Below are 22,810 nucleotides of genomic sequence, written 5' to 3'. Positions count from 1 at the left end.
CTGGTCTTGAGCTCCTGACGTCAAGCAATCCTCTCACCTTGGCCTCCGAAAGAGCTTGAATTGCAGGCAGAGTACTTTTGGGTCTTGCTATCTTATCCAGCTTATTATTCTGTGCCATTTTACTGGGGATTTCATTCCATTTACATTCAAGGTCCATATTGATGTGTATGGATTTGATACTGTCATTGTGTTGTTAGCTGGTTATTATGCTGACTCGCGTGTGTGGTTACTTTATAGTGTGACTGGTCTGTGTATTTAAGTGTGCTTTTGTATTAGCTGATAATGGTTTTTCTTTCTATGTTTAGTACTGCTTTAAAGATCTCTTGTAAAGAAGGCCTGGTGGTAACGAACTCCCCCAACATTTGCTTATTTGAAAACGATCTTATTTCTCCTTTGCTTCGGAACCTTAGTTTGGCTTGATATAAAATTCTTGGAAAATTGTTTTCTTTAAAAACATTGAATATAGGCCCCCCAGTATCTTCTGGCTTGTAGGATTTCAGCTGAGAGGTCCAATATCTCTTAAAGAAAATGAAAAAATAGAATAAAGATTAATAAATTAATCAGCTAGAAAGTAGAAAATTTAAAAATGAATAAACAAACCCTGCAAGTGACTTTGGAAAAAACTGCTGGTTGTTCCCAAACAACTAACTAGTTGTTGTTTACTCTCTATGAAGCGACTACATTGTCTGGGGTACATACCCTGGTTCTTTCTCATGGCTGAGAAAGAATTCAGGACAGGGACACATGTGGGTGGGATAAGGAGTGGAAAGTTTAATAGACAGAAGAATGGAGACAAGAGAGCAGCTCCTTGCAAGAGAGAGAAACCTCTGAAAAAGTGGGAGGCAGTGAATCTCAGCAGATTTTATAGGCAGGCTAGATAAGACAGTACCTGATTTACATAGGACTCACACATTGGTTCCATCAGGCATGAAGTCTACATAGTGCTTGAGGAAGGCTGCTTGTCCCACCCTAATCTTATTATGTAAATAGACTTTCCAGTTGATTGGTGCCATCTTGTCTGCTTCTTACTGTACACTTGGCTGACAAAGAGAAGATGGAGCCGCCATTTTGAAAATGTCTAGTCGTTAGTTCCTGCCAGCATTCATACGTGCAAGCTTCCAGTTTGCAGGCTGCTGCTTGCTAGAAAATGATTTGGGGCTATTTTTCATTAAAATAAAAGCCCCCAAGGACTCCCATGACTTTGTTATCTGCTTAAGTAATTCCTTCTTAACTCCTATATCATCTGGTTGTTTACACTCTCCATTCTTCTTTAATAATAGAGTAATTATTTTTAGCTGGGTACATTACCTCGCCACTTCAACAGGGATTGCATGTCCTGACCTCTCTAACAGCTGTGGTTGGACGGTAAGATAAGGCAGGGTATGTATAACTTTCAGGAAATGGCTTTAATTAGAAGGTTCCAAACTTCACCTTGCTGTTGGAAAAGTGGATATTATGTTTAGGGTTTAAGGATTCCTTTTGCCTCAAATGTAGAGAATGATGGTGTCATTACATAAAGGAAGTTAGCCCTTTTTTTTTTTTTTTTTTTTTTTTTTTTTGAGACGGAGTCTCGCTCTGTCGCCCCGGCTGCAGTGCAGTGGCCGGATCTCAGCTCACTGCAAGCTCCGCCTCCCCCTTTTTGATGATACAGTCTCTCTCCATTGCCGGTAGTGGAGTGCTCACCACCAAAAGTCTATGTTGAAAAGAAAGTAACTGCTCTCTTCCTCAGCCACTGTAACTTTAAGTGTTTTATGTCTGAAACTAAAAAATCAAAATGTTTAAAGAAATTTAAAAAGATGAGTAGGCCAAATTATAAGATAAAGATGAAAATGACATGTTATTAACATACATAAAAATAAAAATATTTTCAGAAAAAAGTTGTTTACTAATTCACTGGAATATTTTTGCAAAATTTACAATTTCCTACAAAAGATCAAAATTAATTTAAAAATTTAAATCCAAATTAACCAGTAATGATGATGATGATAATGGTTACACTAACTACTAATTCTAATAATAAGACAGTCACATGTTGCTTAACAACAAGGATACATTCTGAGAAATGCGTCTTTAGGAAATTTTGTTGTATAAACACCATAGAGCATACTTAAATAATCTAGATGGTATATCCTGCTACATACATAGGCTATATGGTTGAACCTATTACTTCTAGGCTAAAAAGCTGTTCGACATGTTACTACACTGAAAATTGTAAGCAACTGTAACACAATGCTATTTGTATACCTAAACATATTTAAACATAGAAAAGATACAATAAAAATATGGTATTTTAATCTTACGTGACTGCTGTCATGTATGAGGACTGTCATTGGCAGAAATGTCATTAAGTGGCAAATGACCATATATATATATCATAATAAAATAGTTTTTAGCCTTAAAAATTTACAAAATCCTGGCATTTGTGACAATAAGTGAAATAAGCCAGACACAGAAAGACAAATACTGCATGATTTCATTTACGTGTGGAATCCAAAATAGTCAAATTCACATAAGCAGAGAGTAGAATGGTGGTTGCCAGAGTCTTTATAGGAGGGAGAAATGGGAAGATGTTGGCCAAGGGCTGCAAAGTTTCAATTGTGCATGATGCATACTTTCTGGGGATCTAATGCACAGCAATGTGACTATAGTTAACAACACCATTATATACTTGAAATTTGCTAAGAGTATACATCTCAAATGTTCTAACTAAAAAACAAACAAAAAAAAAAAAAAGAAAAGAAAGGAAAAAATAATAAAGATGTGAGATGATAGATATTTTAAAGAGTTCAATTGTGGTAATTATTTTACAATGTACATCAAAATATAGAGTTGTATACCTTAAATATATACTTTTTGCTGGTCAATTCTACTTCAATAAAGCCAGATAGAAAAAGAAAAACCCAGCATAAATATTTAAAAAATGATGTTACAAATATAGTTGAAGTTACTAAGAGATAAGTGTATAGAAACTGATAAAACAGTATTTTATTATAGAAAGTTACAGAAAAATCCAGGTGAAACAATAGACTGCTGCAAAGTTGTAGAAGTAGCGGCTGTGCATAAAGATTTGTTGTGGGTCATTTAGGAAATACCCCTATTAAAATGCCTATATCACTTTTGTAGATCAACTTCTTTCAAAAAATATTTTTTGTTTACTGTATTAGTCTGTTCTCACACTGCTATACATTTTTTTTTTTTTTTTTTTTTTTTTTTTTTTTTTTTTTTTTCGTGTTTTTTTATGAAGAAAAGAGGTTTAACTGACTCACAGTTCTGCAGGCTTAACAGGAAGCATGAGTACGAGGCCTCAGGAAACTTATGATCATGGAGGAAGGTGAAAGGGAAGCAAGCACGTCTTACCATGGCGGAGATGAGATTTGGGTGGGAACACAGAGCCAAACTATATCATTTACCTTTACCATCAACATTATTTTTAAGTAATTATCTGCTAAGCATTTTGGTAAGCACTTGCCATAGGCTGTCACAGTTAATTTTTCTAAGAACCTTACATAGCCAATTGCTAACATTTTGGCTATTTCACTGATAGAGAAACAGGTTTACGGGGCTTAAAATGCCTTATGGAAGGATAAACACCTAGAAATTTGGTAGAACAAGTATTCTACATAACAGCTCTTATTATGGTCCCTTAACTAGTAATTCAAAAGATATATTATGAAAGTTATAGTCAAACTGTTCACACATTTCAGCATGGGGAAAATAACTTCATCTACATAATTGCTGGCAAGATACTTACAATTCCACACTTGATCATCAATCAATATATATTATGGCATTGTAATGCTGTATATAGAATTGCTGATTTAAACTAATGACAAATTTTCTTTTTGGATTCTTTAGGAAATACTTTAGAAAATATTCTTAATTATTCACAAATGTTATTACTGTTAAAGGTACATGGATATATTTGGCTACAAATAGTATCCACTAAAAAATATGTACCTGGACTTTGAGTGATAGTGATAATGATCTCTCAGGTGTATACTTATCCATATACTTATCTAGGTATATACATTGAATATGTCCAGCTTTCTGTTTGTCACTCATACCTCAGCAAAATAGTTTTATAATGTCTGGAAAATGAAAACAGTTATATATGTGTGTATATATGTGTGTATATATGTGTGTGTATATATGTATATATGTGTATATATGTATATATGTGTATATATATAATTCCAGCAGAAATGTTAGTTTATTCTAACTAGTGAAGTGGAGATAGGCACTCAATCAATATAAGGGACAAATTTGTAATTGTCAAATTAGAATTGACTAACATTGTGCTGGTTAATTTTATGTGTCAACTTGACAGGGTTAAGGGATGCCCAGATAGCTGCTAAATCATTATTTCTGCCTGTGTCTTTTATAATGTTTCTAAAAGAGATCAGCACTTAAATCAGGAGATTATGAAAAAAGATCCATTCCCACTAATGAGAGTGTGCATTGTCTAATTCACTGAGGGCCCAGACATAACAAAAAGGCAGAAGAAGGGCACATTTGCCCTTTTCTTGAGCTGGCACATTCATCTTCACCTGCCTTTGAACACTGGAGTTCCTGGTTCTTAGACCTTCAGCCTGGGACTAAGGCATTGTCTCCCCTGGTTCTCAGGCCTTAAGACTCAGACACAATTACACCACCAGCTTTCTTGATTCTCCAGCTTGCAGAAAGCACATCGTAGGACTTTACAGCATCCATAATCGAATGAGCCAATTCCAATAATAAATTCCCTTTTATATATCTGTATACATTCTATTGATTCAGGTTCTCTGGAAAACTTTTATAGAAAAAATGTATATTCCTCTATTATTCAGCAATCAGGCAGCACTTTCCTCTAAAGATTCAGAGGAGTGTTCAAGCAACATCTGCTTTTACTACTCACTAGAAAGGCTTTGCCTCCCAATGAGGTACAAAATCAGTTTCAAAGCAGATGAAGGAGCCCTAATTCCAGTGAGGGTGTCTTCCTGGCTTAGACATATGGTGGCTTCTTTTTGTTCCTCATTTTCTATCCATTTCCTCTCAGTGCTCTGTTTCTCCATATTTATTTTGGAGTGGTTTCTGGACAACCTAATACACCCCCGTTTAATATTTTTCTCTTTATGTTTTATCTATAAGCACCTTCTTCCAAGAAATAGAAATTGGAATCTAGGTGTTCATTTCCACCCCTAGGAATTTTAGTTGAGCTGTCATTTTCCAACATACTTCTGAATTGTCTTTTTACCTTACATTGTATGTGAACAGCCCGTATGCAATCCAGTATTCTCTAGCTGCCAGTTATTGTTTTCTTGGAATTTACAGATTTTTAAATTCAAAGTCATTATGATACAACCTATTATTTTTCAGTAAATATTTATACTGCCATTGTTTTGCTTTGTGGAAGGATGTAATTCCTATCCCTGTCAATGTTGGATACACAGCTTGCTTCGACTAAAGGAATGTCATGAAGGTGACATATCTCATGTTCAAACAGAATTTACATATGCTTGGGGGTTGCCATGAAGTCTTTTTTTCCTTTCTCCTTTTTTTTTTTTTTTTGAGACAGAGTTTCATTCTGATGCCCAGGCTGGAGTACAGTGGCACAATCTCGGCTCACTGCAAGCTCCGCCTTCAGAGTTCACGCCATTCTCCTGCCTCAGCCTCCCAAGTAGCTGGGACTACAGGCGCCCGCGACCACGCCCGGCTAACTTTTTGTGTTTTTAGTAGAGATGGGGTTTCACCGTGTTAGCCAGGATAGTCCGGATCTCCTGACTCGTGATCCGCCTGCCTCGGCCTCCAAAAGTGTTCAGATTACAGGCGTGAGCCACCGCACCGGGCCGCCTTGAACTCTTAAAGGCTGTGATTCACCATGAGAACAGCCCATGTCCCACATGGTCTGCCAAAAACACTGCCACTGACCTACAGATCATGAGCAAGAAATAAACGTTTGTTATTGAAAGACACTGACATTTTAACGTTGCTTTTAATATAGTATCATTATTGTAAAATAGAAACAGCATGTCTCAGAGTATAAGAGATCCAGATATTTGGGATTTTATTCATAACCACTCCTGTTACCACTATGTGAACATCAGGTGAGTTACTGAAAAGCTCTTCGAACAGGAAAATTTTGGGTTAAGGAGCAACTCATAAATGTAATGCCATAATTTACATTTTTGCAAGGTTTTTGACAAAGGTTTTTGGGGTCAAGAAGTGCATGCAGGTGTACAGTATGAGGGTTAGGGTTTCCCCTCTCAAATGTTATCTTTACTTTCTGGTACTGTAACATTTGGCTTGGTCTTCTATAAACGTACATAATTCTTTATTTAAATTTATTTATCTCTTCAGACTCTGTCCTTTCTAAAAATGCTAATTTTGGTTTAATTATTCGGAAGCACTTTATTTACCACTTTTTTTCCCCCCAGGATTTTTTACCTTGGAAATCTTATTTTTACTTCTTAAGACACTGTTTCTATTGATTCTCATGAAGCTAACTTCTATTATTATTCACAGTGCAGCAGAGGCAGAAACTCCTCAGGGAGGCCTGTCCTGTCTATTCTTGTGTAGATACCTTGTCTCAGTAATATTTGCTCTTAAACCATTTTCCTTTCTCTCTTATTTGGCTAATAGCCCGTAGAGATAAGAGATTATGCCATGTTTATCTGTACCTGCAACATTGTAAGTGCTTACTAAATATGAATGTATGAGGTTTTTTTTGTTTGTTTTTCTGTTCTTTCTGAGACTCTCTAATTTGTTAGTGCTTTTGATTCTAGCCAGATTTTTTCCATTGTATGACACTGAAGTAAAGGAAGGTAGCTCTGTGTATCTAACTGAACTATTGCATGCTATATATTTATGTATTTACTTCCCCAAAGGATTTCTGGCAAAAGCTCACTGGAACAAGAAAATTAAAGAAATACATGATATACTGCTTTAGAAAAACAAGCTAATTCATTTGCAAATTGAAACTCAGGATTACTTTTAAAATCCCTTGAAGCCACAGAACACATGAAAACAAAACATAGGTCTAAGCATAAAACAGGGAATAATATACAATATAATTAGAAAATTGCAATTTTCCTGATGATAAATTCTAACAAAATTTTGTACTATAAATAATATAAACTAAAAAAAAATTAGTAACAATTTTTAAGATAAATTTCTAGAAAAAAATGTAAATAGCCTTATCTGAACATTTCTTAATTAGGCCTTTGATAATAGCCAAAAACATAATATAAATTTTAACTATGCACTTGCTATTACAGCCTGTGAAAAACCTAGAGACCAGGGTTCATGCTTTATTCATGTTTATTCACCTGAGATGAAGTACTACCCCACACCATATAAGTAATGAATTTAACTATAACCTTTTGGCCTGTTAGCTAACAGTTAAGTGAATGTGATTTAGATACAAAATGCCATATTATATGTGTGATATATAATATATATTTTTAAAGTATCCTCAAATATATAGTTATATAAAATTATTTTTAATTATGTCTTTCCAATGTATTTTCAATGTATCTCTCAATACTCTGGAAAACAGATATTTTAAGTTTAAACATTTTGAATGAAAAGTACTTAATTATTTAAAAAAATCATGCAGAAAATTCATTTGGGGTTATAAAATAAAAATAATAATATTCACATCTCACAAAGTCATTTTCTAAATTAAAACTTTCTATGGAATTTTACAGAAGTTATTTCTAGTCCAAAATTTCAATTTAAAATTTTTTAAAAAACTAATTTTTCAGTAATTAAGCCAATAATTAAGGTAATTGATGTAAAATAAGAACATTTTAAATGCCAGCGTTTGAAAACAGTTTTTATCAAAATCAACAAAATGAACACACAATATTAAATTTATGTAAATAGTACTCCACATCAAGAGGTAAACAATTTAAGTTTTGAGTCATATGCCAGAAAGCATAGAATACATTTTCTAGCATCAATCATAATAAATAATATATTCTCAATTCATACTTACGTTTCTCAATGTCTTGTTGTTACATTACTTAATCAGTAAAGTATCATACCTTTAAACTTGATATAGTTGTTTTATCTGGGTCTTTCAGAAAATCAGTCAAGTTACAGTTTAAAAGAACAGTGAATAGTTTAAGCATTTTTGCAATTACTCCCATCATGTCACAGTAAAGAGAAAATATTTATGATATTAGCATGTGTTATAATGCTCTAAGATTAGGGAAAGTATAAATGGATGTCTTTGGAAGTTCATATTTTTGTAACTAATATAAAATTATTAGTCAACTAATATTTTTATTCTTTAATATACTTACCTTCCAGTGTTGAACAGTCTCAGTTCAAAGAGAATGAGTAGGAGCATATTTTTCATAATCAAACTTCTTTCTATTGTTTCAGTAACATGTCTGAGGAGAGCACCTAATTGATGAAAAAGCCAGATAGTGATACTGTGAGAGTTGAAGAAACCAAGAATCTTGGATTATGTTAACATGAACGGTTACGTTGATTAACCTTCATAAATTCCCCCAATTGTCTACGTGTATAAATGACAGTAAAACAAAAGGACTGCCCTATTTGAAATATTGGGAAGTAAAATGATCAATCTGGAGAAAACAGATCTTTGAAATAAATTCTAATCTAAATTCCCAATTACTCTAATAAAAGGGAAATGAAATAGCAAGGTCTATATGTTATGTAATTGTGAAGTTTCATCTTTATAATAGATGAATTATAAATGTACTAGATCAAATTTTAAATGTGTACCAGATAAGTTGATTGTGCTAGATCAAATTGTAAAGTTGATCATTTATCCGATCCATAATTTATTCATGAAGGGCTGAAGTTGTTGTGCCTGGCAGAAATGAGTGTCAAATAAAAGTCCACCATGACTTCTTCATAAAATCTACAGTGAGTACAGGAAGATTATCAGTCAACAAAAGCAACTACAATTAAGCCTTGAGGTATAAGCTATGCAGGTCCACTTATTACTCCTATTTCCTTCTGCCTTTTTCACCCCTGAAGCAATAAGACCAACCACTCCTCTTCCTCATCCACCTTAGCCTAGTGAACAGTAAGTCTATTATGATGGAAACCTTTATGATGATCCACTTCCACTTAACAAACAATAAATATATTTTTTCTTCCTTTGATATCCTTAGTAGCATTTTCTATTCTTTAGCTTACTTTATTGTAAGAATACAGTATATAATACATGAAACATATGAAACGTGTTAATTGATTGTCCATGTTACTGATAAAGCTTCCAGTGAATAGTAGATTATTAGTAGTTACGTTTTTGAGAAGTCCAAGGTCATATATTTGTTGTGGATATTTGTTGTGGAGGGTGTCAGTTCCCCTAACCCCCACATTATTCAAGAGTCAACTGTATATTGTAAAATTAAAATGGATAAGTCAGAGAATAAATTTATTAACATGTAATGAAAGTCTAGGATACACAGCCATATTTATTTCTAGGAAAGTCAGTTATAAATGGAATTTTAGTAATACACCTATACATTCTGTCTGTCTTCAAAGATTAAGATGGTAGGATTTACAACTTAATAATGTGATTCTGGAGACGGATTGAAAGCTCTACAGAGCATGCATAGATCTCTTTTGAAGTGATTAATATAAAGAGGTACCCTTTTTTGAAACATGGGAAAAATCATAATTAATAACTGTCCTAGTGCTTCCTTGCCTTTTAAAAAAACATAAGAAGAAATTATAGGAAAAGGAATGCAAGATAAAAAGATGTGATGATAATTTATTCTTTTCACAGAAAAGAATAAAGCAAACAAATTCAACCGAGATTCTAAATCAGTTTCTTAACAAATGCATATTGTAGCTTTTGCAGCTACTATTAGAGAATCAAGGTTGATTCAAGTAAGAACTGATGCAGTGGATCTGCAGAGATCCACAAATTTAAGATCTTCATTCTGTGAAGTGAGAGTTAAGAGTCAATATACAAAAGCATTCAGTTTGTACCTCTGGTCTTTTGTTGTTGTTGTTGTTGTTGTTTTAACTTATAAAGACAAGAACACCAATCTGCTTCTAGGCATGCACAGCTGTTCACCTCTGTGAAGTCCAAAGCATTTCTATTAACAATGCTCCACTTTAACTTCATTTTATTTTCAAAGCAGAAGTTTATTGAATGCTTGTATTAATCCATTCATGCATTGCTATAAAGACATGCCTGGGCCTGAGTAATTTATAAAGAAAACAGGTTTAATTGGCTCATGATTCTGCAGACTGTACAGGAAGCATGGCGATATCTGCTTGGCTTCTGGGGAAACCTCAGGAAACTTACAATGACAAGAGAAGCAAAGGAGGAGTGAGCACTTCACATAGCCCAAACAGGAGGAAGAGAGAGAGGGCAGAGGCATCACACACTTTCAAACAACCAGCTCTCATGAGAACTCACTATCCTTATAACAACACTAAGTGGGGATGGCGTTAAACCATGAGAAATCGCCCCCATTAGCCAGTCACCTCCCACCAGTCTCTACCTCCAGCACTGGGGATTACAATTCAATATGAAACCAAACCATATCAAGGCTCTAGAATTGTTGGGATTTTGTGAACTGAATTAATCAAAATCAGTATTACTAGGCTTGTAAATTACTTCACATTATTTATAATGGTAATATTTCTGGTAATTACTTAAACAATATTCTGATTTCATAGAATGAGGTAAAGAAGGAGCATGCCATACAAAGAGGAGGCTTTACTCTTCTCCAGAAGCATATACGAGCCTCAGTATTTAGGCTAGACAATGTGATTCATGCAGATCTATCAACATAGGGATATAGCAAGTTTTGTGGGGAGAACTGAAAACTCAACCCTTTCTGTAACCATATGGCAGAATTGTCATGGAATAAAGACTTGTTTCACTTACACAAAAACAAATCATCAAAATTAGGACTGAACTTTTGGGCCAGGTGCAGTGGCTCATGTCTATAATCTCAGCACGTTGGGAGGCTGAGACAGGTGGAACACTTGAGGCCAGGAGTTCGGCACCAGCCTGGCCAATATGGAGAAACCTTGTCTCTACTAAAAATGCAAAAAGAAAAAAAAAATAGCTAAGTGTGATGGCACATGCCTATAATCCCAGCTACTCAGGAGGCTGAGGCATGAGAATTCTTTGAACCTGGAGGTGGGGGTTGTAGTGAGCTGAAATAATGCCACTGCACTCCAGCTTGGGTGACACAGTGAGACTGTCTTAAAAAAAGAATACCCCGACAACTTCAATTGAATTAAAAATATGATTTTCTGTCTTAATATCTGTATGCAAATGATAGACAGATATAGTTGCAAGGATTATCATCATATATATCTATCTATTTGCATACATAGAGAGAAATGGCTAGATATAGATGTATTTATCTTACAGGTACTAGGCAAGAGCCCAAGTGAGTAAAATTCCTTTAACTTGAAAATGAAAACCCAATATCATAACAACTAACAGTGGCAATATTAATTTTAAAAGAATTTGCTTGACATATCAAATACTTAAAATTCCTTTTCTCTCTCTGAAGGAAGGAAAACTGGTGCTGTGACTGCTACAAGTTAATACTTGCTTTTTATATTTATTTGATCTTAAATATTCATGCTTCACAATAAACCCACCAACAGGTTTTGAATTTCTTATCTTATTTAAAGATCATTTGGAAGATTCTTCTACTTTCAATTTATTAAGGCTCAAAAATTGTTTTACTTCCCTCCACAACAAAAATTTATCGCTACCTGAAACTTGAGAAAGCTGCTTATTGAAAGCCAGCTGATTTCATGGGAATGTAATGTAACAACCTCACCACACTTTATAAGAAGCTGATGAGACAAGAGACTAATTGTTCCAGGTTTGAATATTTTCATGACGTAGCTCTTCACATCATTTAGCGTAAGATACATCTTCCTTGGTCCGCTTGATCATGAATGAGTTGTTAGAATTAAATATAATTGCTTTAACAAATTATTTTATTTTTCCCATAACTACAGTTCAGAATTCAAAACCAAAACCAAAATTTATTAAAGAGCTAGAATATAAATCATCCGCAAAAGGTGGAAATGAGTTCAAATGAAGTAATTTGAAGGTAAAGCAAAAATGACTTCAACAAACCCTGACAGGCCCTGAGTATACAAAGCATTATTGTAAGGTTAAAAAGTTGATATTATTCATCTCTAATTAGCACCTAAAATTTACCTTTAGCTGTCATAAACATTACATTAAATTAGATATAATTATGGACTTGTTACCACAACCAGGAAGAAACTAGAGTGAATTATTCATCCTTGTATTTAACTATCTTTGGGTGACTAGTCCTGCGCCCAAGTGGATAAATTAAATCAGAACGAATTTTAGGGCAGTAAAAGATTACTGAGATTGTACATGCAGAAGAAAGCCCTATGTGAGTATAACTACTTTTGGTAGTTAGTAAGAACAAAAAGGTTCTCTATGTTGGCTTAAAATGTCTTTTAATCTAAAACACATACACCTTGTATTATTTACATAGGCCTCACTAAGCCTAATTTTTGTGAGTGAGGACACATCCACTCATGCTGACCGAAAAACTAGTCAATATACATTCTGCTTTGAGCATCATTCTATATTTGAGTCTGAACTCCCTGGCCCACATAGCTTCTGAGATAATATAACACATCATTAAAATTGGGTTGGGTTTTACCAAAGTTTCATTCTAGGACTTCTCTTGTGATATACCAATTTTGTTAATTCTTTTCTCTTTGTCCTACTTCATCTTGTCTCATGCAATTTTCTCTGAGAAATTGCCTACTCATTTCAGTAGTCTTATTATTCTATCAGATGATCATGAAACTATGTGCCGTCACATTCTAAAATTTAATTATAAATACAGTATTTCGTGTTTTATTATCCTGCACACATTGCGAAATATTATGTATGCTTGCTTCACTTGTGAAAAGGAATATTTATACACTACTGCAACTCTGTAACTCCAAATTGGATTTGAGCCCTCTCTCCAAAATTATAAAAATAATCCAGTACCTCTCACATTCCATATGACACAGATTTGTTTCTTAGCAAAGCAAAAGATTTCACAATAGGAGTAGAAAACACTGGGAGAATACAGAAGGCTCAAGGAATTAGAACAAAGTAGATAATAATGGCTAACACTAATTTTGTGTTTACTAAGTACTAAGTAAACAAATGAGGCATTTAATTGGTATTATTGCATTTTTCTTCATAATAAACTAGTGAGGTCATCACCAGTAATATACCCATTTACGCGTAAGTAATGGAGAATAAACAGCGTTACAAAGATTGCACATCTAGGTGTTATTAAAGTTGATAATTTAATAATGTCTCAAAAGCCCATACTAATGCATTAATATATCATATTCTAAACATTTTGTGGCGTCTGCTCAGGTATGTTTCTGCCTGAAATAATGGAAATAAAAATAGTTAACACTTACTGATTTTTTTTTTTTTTAATATGCACTGGAACCTCTGCTAAGAACTTATGTCCACTACATTAGGTCCAATACACTATAAGCTATTTTAAAGAAGTAAATATATATAATTTCACTGTTCATTCGGTGGCCAGGCTGTATGGCCAAGGTTAAAAGGCAGATAAGTGTCACCAGGGAAAAATCCAGCATGATTCAAGGTCACTGAAACGAGACAACATGCACACCAGCCTCCGGTGGTAGAGAGTTTACTTACAGCAAGATGAGAGAAAGTATATGCGGGATCTGGTCACTGGTGACCTGTGGGTGCCCTCCTGGCCAGCAGGTTCATTCAGCTACCTTTACGGCCCCTATAGCTGCTCTCTCCACTTTATACTGCAGTGGACGGACCCATCCTTTGTGGGGCCTGAAATATAGAAACGTGGAGGCATGCCTGAGAGCCACTGATGCAGGTACCTAAGAAGAACAAAGGCATGTACTTCAAGCCCAGACCATGAAAAGATGTTCCCTCACAAACAGATGTACCCATCCAGGCCCCAGGTCACTCTTAAGCAGCAGATCAGAACACAAGAATGTCCACATGCTACCTTTTTCAAGATAAACAATAAAATATATTGTTTTATTACTTTACCTTACCTAACCTTTCCTTACCTTACATTGTATAATATCACATCACATTAGGTACTTACTGTTTTGGGAAATGCAGAGTTTTTTTCTGACAGGTTCTTTACTTTATGGGAAAAATATGTATATGCTGAGTATAACCTTTTAGAACATCTACATTTCCATTTCATTGTTGTCATGATCTATGGAACTTCAAAGAAAGATGGAATCAGGATACAGGACAACATTGTTTTGTAACATCAATTATTGTATGTTGTTAGTCTTTTTGAAATATACAAGAATGAACTGGATTTTCCACATCCAGCATAGTAAAGAACTCTGAAAATGTGATCCTCCGAAAAAGAAAGAAACAAAGAAAGAAGGAAAGAAGGGAAGGAAGGAAGGAAGGAAGGAAGGAAGGAAGGAAGGAAGGAAGGAAGGAAGGAAGGAAGGAAGGAAGAAAGAAGAAAGAAAGAAAGAGGCACTAAAACTGGCAAAGCTGTTCAATTCAACCTTTTCAAAACTTTGCAAATTAACTCTGCTTGTACCAATCCAAAGCATGTTGTTTTAGGAATAACTTGCTGCATCTCAGTGTTCTCCACTAAATTTACCTACTTGAAGACAACCCCTAAGGGTTATTTGCTTTTGTGTCTCCATCATCTCGCACAGTTTCTACTATATAGCTTGTGTTCAGTCAACATTTCTGGAATAATGAAGGCTCATCCAAGCCTCTTACAGAGAGCCTTCCCAAGCCCTGCAAGTCAGTGATGACTGTCTTCAGCATCTGCAGCACTCAGCAAACCCTTATAAAACATCTACAGAAAGAAGACTTCTCCATGGGGCTGTGCTTGCAGCCCGCCTCCTGTGGTGTTTTCACTTTGTCCCATAACTGATCCACCTCTCTACTCCCCATTGCCACAAGCAATCTACCTAAAAAATAAATCTGACCAGGCAATAAATATCTTGGTTAGTAAGTGTCTTAGCCTGTTTTGGCTGCTATAACAAAATATCATAGACTGGGTGGTTGCAACAACAGAAATGTATTTCTCACAGTTCTGGAGGCTGAGAAGTCCAAGCTCAATGCTGGTAGATCTGATGTCTGGTGAGGGTCACCTCCCTGGTTTGCAAATAGTCATCTTTTCATCATTTCCTTACATGGCAGAGAGCAGAGATCATCTTTCTTTGTGTCTTCTTTTAAAGACATAATCCCATTCATAAGGGCTCCAGTCTTATTACCTAATCACTTCCCAAAGGTACCACCTCTTAAAACCATCACATGAGATACTAGGATTTCACCATATGAATTTGGAGGAAACACAAGCATTCAGTCCACAATGGTAACTTTTTATTTTTGTAATTTTTTTAGTATTAATATCCAAAGATGGCATGACTATTCTTTACAATGCTTTTGGAAAGCAATTTAAAAATATCATAATTGACTCAGTCATGCCACTCATGAAAATCTATTCTAAAGAATAAGCATCAATGGAAAATTACAACATAAACAACAACAAAAATAATCAGAAGGTAAAATATGTAACAATCAAATTTGGTTTTGATGTTTTAGCAGCCTCGTATGGAAATTTTAGAGGTGGTATACTACATATTACCCAGATAAATAAAAGGATGTATATTCCCTAAAGTCTCTCTTATTCTACTAGTAGCTTATCTTAAAGTCTTCATGGAAAGTTTGATAATAACCAATCAGAATATTTAAAGAAAAATATAACAGCTAGAACAAATAGAATTATCAGGTTTATAGCAGATCTAAAAGCAAATGGTATTTTGTGTACAGAATTACTGAAGATTTAGTAGAAATTTCCTCTGGGAATATGACTTGATTTGTTTCTTATTTGTTGAGGGAGAAAATCTCCTTGCCTCATTTTGCGTGGCTTGTTTGTAATATTTACTGCTGTAAATTGAATTTTCTATCATGCTTACATGCAAACCATCTCTCAGCTTTTCAGTTTTTCCTTCTAATTACTTTTAGATTTAGATTCTCTATATAAAAATTTGCATCTCAAACTATGTTTTCCTCTCTCAAGAATGATTATATCTCTCATGTCTTATCTGCCTCTTTCTCTTTGATTTTCCTTTTAAAGTCATATCTATCATTATATTTAGTAACATTTTAAGAATAGTTTACTTTCAAAAAAATCATTTCAGTATAATATGTTATAATCATTTTCTGTACATTCTAGTTGAAGGAAAGATCATGTCTCATATAAAATAATACACTCATATTTGCATGTGATCAGTCTAAAACTGGTTTACTGGGTTAAGTAAAACGCTAGAACTTGTATGACATTATATTGTGAAGCGTATTGAAATACTAAGCTAAGTAACATTACCATAAGTGATGTCCCACTGATGTTCATTGTTTCAAGTAAATTTTTTCCACTCCTATACAAACGGTAGCATTAAAAAAATACAAATAACACTCTCGAAGTGTTCTAAATCATAAGAAATACTTAAAAATATATATACCATGATTTTTCAACTCCAGGCCTTTGCAGAGGGTACCCTATCTCAGAACACTCCCCATTTTCTGTTTACCTGACAAGAATCCTGTTTATATTTTAGACTAAGTCAAAAATGTCTTTCTGTGCAGAGACTTTCCCTAATCAATTCATTCTCTGTGCTAACTTTGTTATGATTACTACATGGTGCTGTGATTTACTTCCTCTAAAAACCTGTCACTCACTTTGTTATACTATTTATTATACAGTGACCTAGGCTGGCCTGATGATAGTACTTTATTCCAGTGGCTACCATGATTGATTCAGAGTTGGCACATAATCCAGCCAAGGTTAGTTATCATCATCTCTCTCTGTTTCTCTCACTTTGAGTGGAAGAAGTTAACTGCATTCTCTTGTTTTATCAAGAGCTTTACCCATCTTCTCTTTTCTGAATGTTGACCAATAGAACATCCTATTCAGCAAGAGAAAGGAAAGAAATTTTGCATGCAGAGAAAAATTAGTGTGAGGAAAAGAAGAAAAGTAAAATACCTGGAAACCTCAAGGTCTTTGATTTAAATATTTTCAGAATGTACACTTAATTCTTCATGATTATGCAAACACACTAATACTCATTTAGGCTGAAGCTAATTTGAGATAAGTTAATGTCACGTGGAACTGAAAGATTCCTGACTAATATGCATACCTATGTTAAGATTAGGATTGAGTTTTAGTGCTGGCAAAACTTAGTTCAGTCAATTAACAGTTGATTAAAAGCATTTTAACTACATTTTCTGTAGGATTACATTCTAAGGCACTAAAGCGGAGGGTGTTCTCTTTTACATTTCTTTGAATACTGAGTAGGAGATAAAATTACTCAACTATTCATGACAGAAAGAAGCTAAAGGGAGAAATATATAGTTCAGTACTTAACAATTAGCAGTTCAAATTCCTGGAGGCTAAAAATCTAAAAGAAAAACATCATGAGGAGGAAAAGGAGAGACATCTTCATGTTTCTTTGGTGTACTCCCTCTCCTTTTGTAATAATGTACACAATAGAGAAGTCCCATTAAAAACCAAATGCCAACAAACGGTATATTCAAGTTGTTGGTATTTTTAATTAAAATTTCCTAGTTATTGTTGTAGTGAGAAGAGCATTTTCAATTTCTTACATAACAATAGTGGATAGGGAGTTACAAATGGTGAAAATCAAGTACATTTGGCTCTACCATATGGAGAGCTAAGCATTTCAGAATTAGTTTTTCCTGGCATATGCACCTTTGTATTTTACAAGGGATCAGGAGACTATGCATTACACAGACGTTAAAAACAAACAAACAAACAAAAAACAAACGGGGAGCTTTATTGTGTCATTCCCTAGTGTCTAGACAGTTTGAATTCTTCTCAAGTGACTTGGCATTTTCTTATAGATCAGTTAACCAAAAACATGTTGTCACAAAAGAGGGACAGATCACTAAAGAGTTAATTTGGTTATAGTTGTTCGGTTTAATGCTTTGCTCTCTCTTAAAGCTTTACTTGCAATCCCACAGTAATTGTCCTGCAAGCATGAGCACTGACACCCCAAGGAGACAGCAAGCCAGAAACAAATTGAGTATTTATATTAGAAAGGAGGAAACCAGGGAGACATAGACCTATAGAAGCACATCCACATGGTTGCACACACAAGCTGACTCAGGCGTTTTGTTTGTACTTTGTAATAGATTTTGCACACTGTGGTTGTCAGGGCAACAGTCAGAGGACAACAGATCTTCACAAATAATGGAAGTGAAGGTTAGTAGTAAATGTACTGTAAATTAAAATCTAGTGAGTAAAACCGTAATGGCATAAATTTGACATCTATATAAAACTGTCTTTTTAAGCTGACTCATCTTTTTGTCAGTCAGTCTAGTTTGAAGCATATTGCTGATGTGATTGGCCTTTTAATCAACTTGAAAATGTCTCATTTGTAAAGCAGTAGGGAGGGGAGAGGTTCATCTGAGAAGTCATCTTAGGCTATTGACCTCATGCTTTCTCCATGTCACAAATAGAAGCGAAGTTTCTGATCATCTACTACTATGGCCTTCTATGCTCTGTTATCTGTTGTAATCCTATAAATCTAGCCTTTATTAAGTAAGAGAGAAACATGTAAGTAATTTCTCTAGTTTACATTTCTCTAGGAGTTGTATTTAGAGCAGATAATACATTGGAGTCTATCTATATGTAAGAAACATTTTGATGAACTATATCATAGCCTTGGGATTGGGTTAATTGTGACATTTGCTGACCTTGTGACTTTGAAATCAGCTGAAATTTTAAAAAGAAATTTTAAAACTGAAGACTTTTAAACCTAATGTATTCAGGCATTTTCTAGAACATTTTTCTTCTTCTTTCTCTTGTTATTCTGGAAGAGAAAAGACGACTATTTTCAAGAGACACCTGCTAACTGCCAAATATATTAAGACATACTTGTTGAAGGGCCAGAGTTTGTAAACGTTAAAAGACGTGATAGTTCAGGTTCTGTTACTGAGATGAAATTGTTATAACTCTTGAGTCAACGGTAAGATTTTCAAGAGGTTTCAGCGTGAGGCTCTGGTGCCTTTCACTGTTGACAGAGTTCTCTAAAATAACCTGAACCTGCATATGTCACGATGAAATATATATGCGGGATACTTTAGTTGACTTCGTGTATATTTGGCCAACGTTGTTCAAAGTTAAGATCTTGAATAGCAAATTTTGTCTTACGTTGTGTTTGTGACCAAAATTAACACAAATACTCCACTTCCAACACCAGTTTCCCTGAAGCTATGTATTAAAAGTATCACACAAACACTAGTTTCCATGATGCGTCTTCTATAAAACAAGAATAAAAACATCTTGGTTCTGAGAATTTTTATAATCTGTACCATATTGAGCAAACTTTCACAAGAAAGTTTTGAATAAAAACCTCTTCCAGGGAAATCAAAATTCTAGTTTAAACAAACTTTAGAAGGATATTAACAGAAAACACGGTGGTTGTGTTAATCATGATGCAATTGAATCCACATCAGTAGCTTATTAATGGGATACTGGATTAATTGACATGATAAGCATATAATCAGCTTGAAAGTGCTTATCTTTTCCTGACATAGTATGGTGGTTCTATGAGTTCTTTCAGATGTTTGTTCTAATTTGGTATAAACCAACTGGATTGTGTGCTATTGGGGTGTAGAAGCAGAGGAAGTTGCATTTTGTTAACTCTACTGGCAATCATAAAAAAGTATTGGAATTTCAACTTGGTCTTCCTCATATTATATGAGCTGAAATGAATCTAAAAATGAAAATATCCCACAGCAATCTAATATGCATGTCCTTCTCATTTTGCCTAGTTCATTAAAGCCTCTATATTTCTTATATAATTATATTATTAAAGTATATTTATAAGATTAAGTAAAAATAAGAAATACAGCCATTAGGTAGTAAAATAGTATATAGATATTATCCTGGATTAAATAAACAATAATATGTTACAATATTAGGTAGAATATATTAAATAGTTATGAACCATGTCCTGAAAGAGGTAATAGTAAGGTGATTAACCACCATTTGAGAGACATTGGAGACAACAGAGTCACAAAAGAGAAAGAAAAAAGAGGGGAAGGTGCAGAGACACAAAAATGTAAATTAACATTTCAGTACCAAGGACAGTGAAAGCACACGAGTTTGACTGAGTTGGAATGGCATATTCATTTATTCATTTACTAAACAAAAATGCAGAATACCTGTTATATTTCAGGCACTTCAATAGTTAGGATTATCACATATGATATGAAATGCCCAGCTAAATTTGAATTTCAAATAAACAACAAGTATGTTTTCAGAGGATATGTGACCCTTGCAATATTTAGGACATGCTTATACTAAGAACTTACTTTTTTTTGTTTATCTGAAAATCACCTTTAAGTGGAGGTTCTGTATTTTACATTTGCTAAATCTGGTGACCCTAAATAGATGTGGAGAGAGAGTGATAAAAAATACATAGTATTTGATGTCATACAACTTAGAAGCATAGACCTGTATGAAAATAGACAGATGTTTTGATTGCCAAAACTTGTACACTTAAAATATTAATAGAGAGAAATAAAACTTTTTTAGGGAAATTAAGTGGTTTGACTCACTACCTCAATTTTATTTAATCCTTTCAAGTCAAATCTATTTCTGACCATCCATGCAAATGCTGGTTGCCTTCATCACCTGGTGGAGGTAGTATATCTTAAATATAATCCATTCAGCAAATCTACAAAAATCGTTATCATGAATACTTGGTAATTTAATATGAGAAGCATATTACCAATACAATGCATAGTTTAACTGTCTTTGTTGAAACCAGCATTCAAAACTCTTTGAGCCTATGTTTATTTTAACATGAATAATTAGCTAACTTTTTGGTTAATAAACAGTTATTTTCCTTAATAATTGTTAAATGGCTTATCTCAATTTTATCTATAAATGTACACTGTCTCTTTAGATGTGTTATTGGTTAAGATTTCATCTGGTTGTAATTCACAACACAACATTTTAATGACTGTAAATAGTAAGATTTGTTCAGCTTTATTTTTTTTCACCCTCTCTCCCATAAGCATGAGGCAGACATTCCCTTTCTGCTCTACTTTCTTTAATGTTTGCCTTTCATTCTCAAGGTTTCAATTTTGATTTTTTTTTTTTTTTTTTTTTTTTTTGAGACAGTGTTTTTCTCTTGTTGCTGAGGCTGGAGTGCAATGGCATGATCTCGGCTCACTGCAACCTCCGCCTCACAGGTTCAACCAATTCTCTTGCCTCAGCCTCCAAAGCAGCTGGGATTACAGGCATGCACCACTATGCCTGGCTAATTTTGTATTTTTGTATTTTCCACCCGCCTGGTCCTCCCAAAGTGCTGGGATTACAAGCATGAGCACCTGAGCCCAGCAACTTCAAAGTCTCAAAATGACTACTGCAACTCCAGTCACTGCATATGCATTACTGGAGAAAATAAAAAAAGAAACTCCAAGCATGTCTCTTTAAGGCATATTAATATTTGTGCATGTGCGTCTTATTACTTTTTACATTAAGGTAAAATTCTTGTTACATAAAATTCGCTATTTTAAAGTGTACAGTTCAGTAACATATAGTGCATTCACAATTTTGTGTGATCATCAATCTCTATCTAGTTCTAAAACATTTTTGCCACCACAAAAGAAAGCCCTGTACCAATTAAGTGGTTTCTTCCCAGCTCATAGAAAGTATTAATCTGTTTTCTATCTCTATGCATTCAACTATTCTGGATATTTCATACATATAGAATCATACACTTTGTCTTTTTTGTCTAACTTCTTTCACTTAGCATAATATCTTTAAAGTTGATTCACATTGTGGTATGTATTAGTACTTCACTCCTTTTTTTTTTTTTTCCTTCTTTTTTTGGACAGAGTGTCGCTCTGTCACCCAGGCTGGAGTGTGCAGTGGTGCGATCTCGGCTCACTGCAAGCTCCACCTCCCGGGTTCATGCCATTCTCCTGCCTCAGCCTCCCGAGTAGCTGGGACTACAGGCGCCCGCCACCTCGCCCGGCTAGTTTTTTTTTTTTTTTTTTTGGTATTGTTTTAATAGAGATGGGGTTTCACCGTGTTATCCAGGATGGTCTTGATCTCCCGACCTTGTGATCCGCCCGTCTCGGCCTCCCAAAGTGCTGGTATTTACAGGCATGAGCCACCGCACCTGGTCTACTTTACTCCTTTTTTATGACTACGTAAAATTCAATTGTATGGATATAACCCATTTTCTTTCCATTCATCTGCTGATGGACATTTGATGTGTTTCTACCTTTTGGCTATTGAGAATAGTGCTGTTATAATCGCTCATACAAGTATTTGTTTAAATACCTGTTTTCAATTTTGGGGGGCTATATACGTAGGAATAGAATTTCTGGCTCATAGATAATTCTATGTTTAACTTTTTGAGCCACTGCCAAACTGTTTTCCAAAGAGACTATGACAATTTACATGCCAATCACCAATAATGATGGGTACTATTTTTTCACATCTTTGCCAATTACTGCTGTTTTTCATTAAATAATTATAGCCATGAATGCGAAGTGGTATCTCATTGTGGTTTTGATTTCCATTATTCTACTAAACAATGATGTTGAGCATCTTTTTATGTGTTTGTTAGTATTTGCATAATTTCTTTGGAGAAATGTTTATTCAAATCTTTCACTCATTTTTAAATTGAATTGTCTGCTTTTTTGTTTTTAAGCTGTAAGAGTTCTTTTGTTGTTGAGTTGTAAGAGTTCTTTACATATTCTGGATATTAGACACATATCAAGTATATA

The sequence above is a fragment of the Papio anubis genome, chromosome 3 (genome assembly GCF_008728515.1).
Source record: "Papio anubis isolate 15944 chromosome 3, Panubis1.0, whole genome shotgun sequence".
NCBI classification, from domain to species: Eukaryota; Metazoa; Chordata; class Mammalia; order Primates; family Cercopithecidae; genus Papio; species Papio anubis.
The sequence above is the reverse complement of the archived record's forward strand: the minus strand, read 5'-3'. Positions refer to the sequence as shown.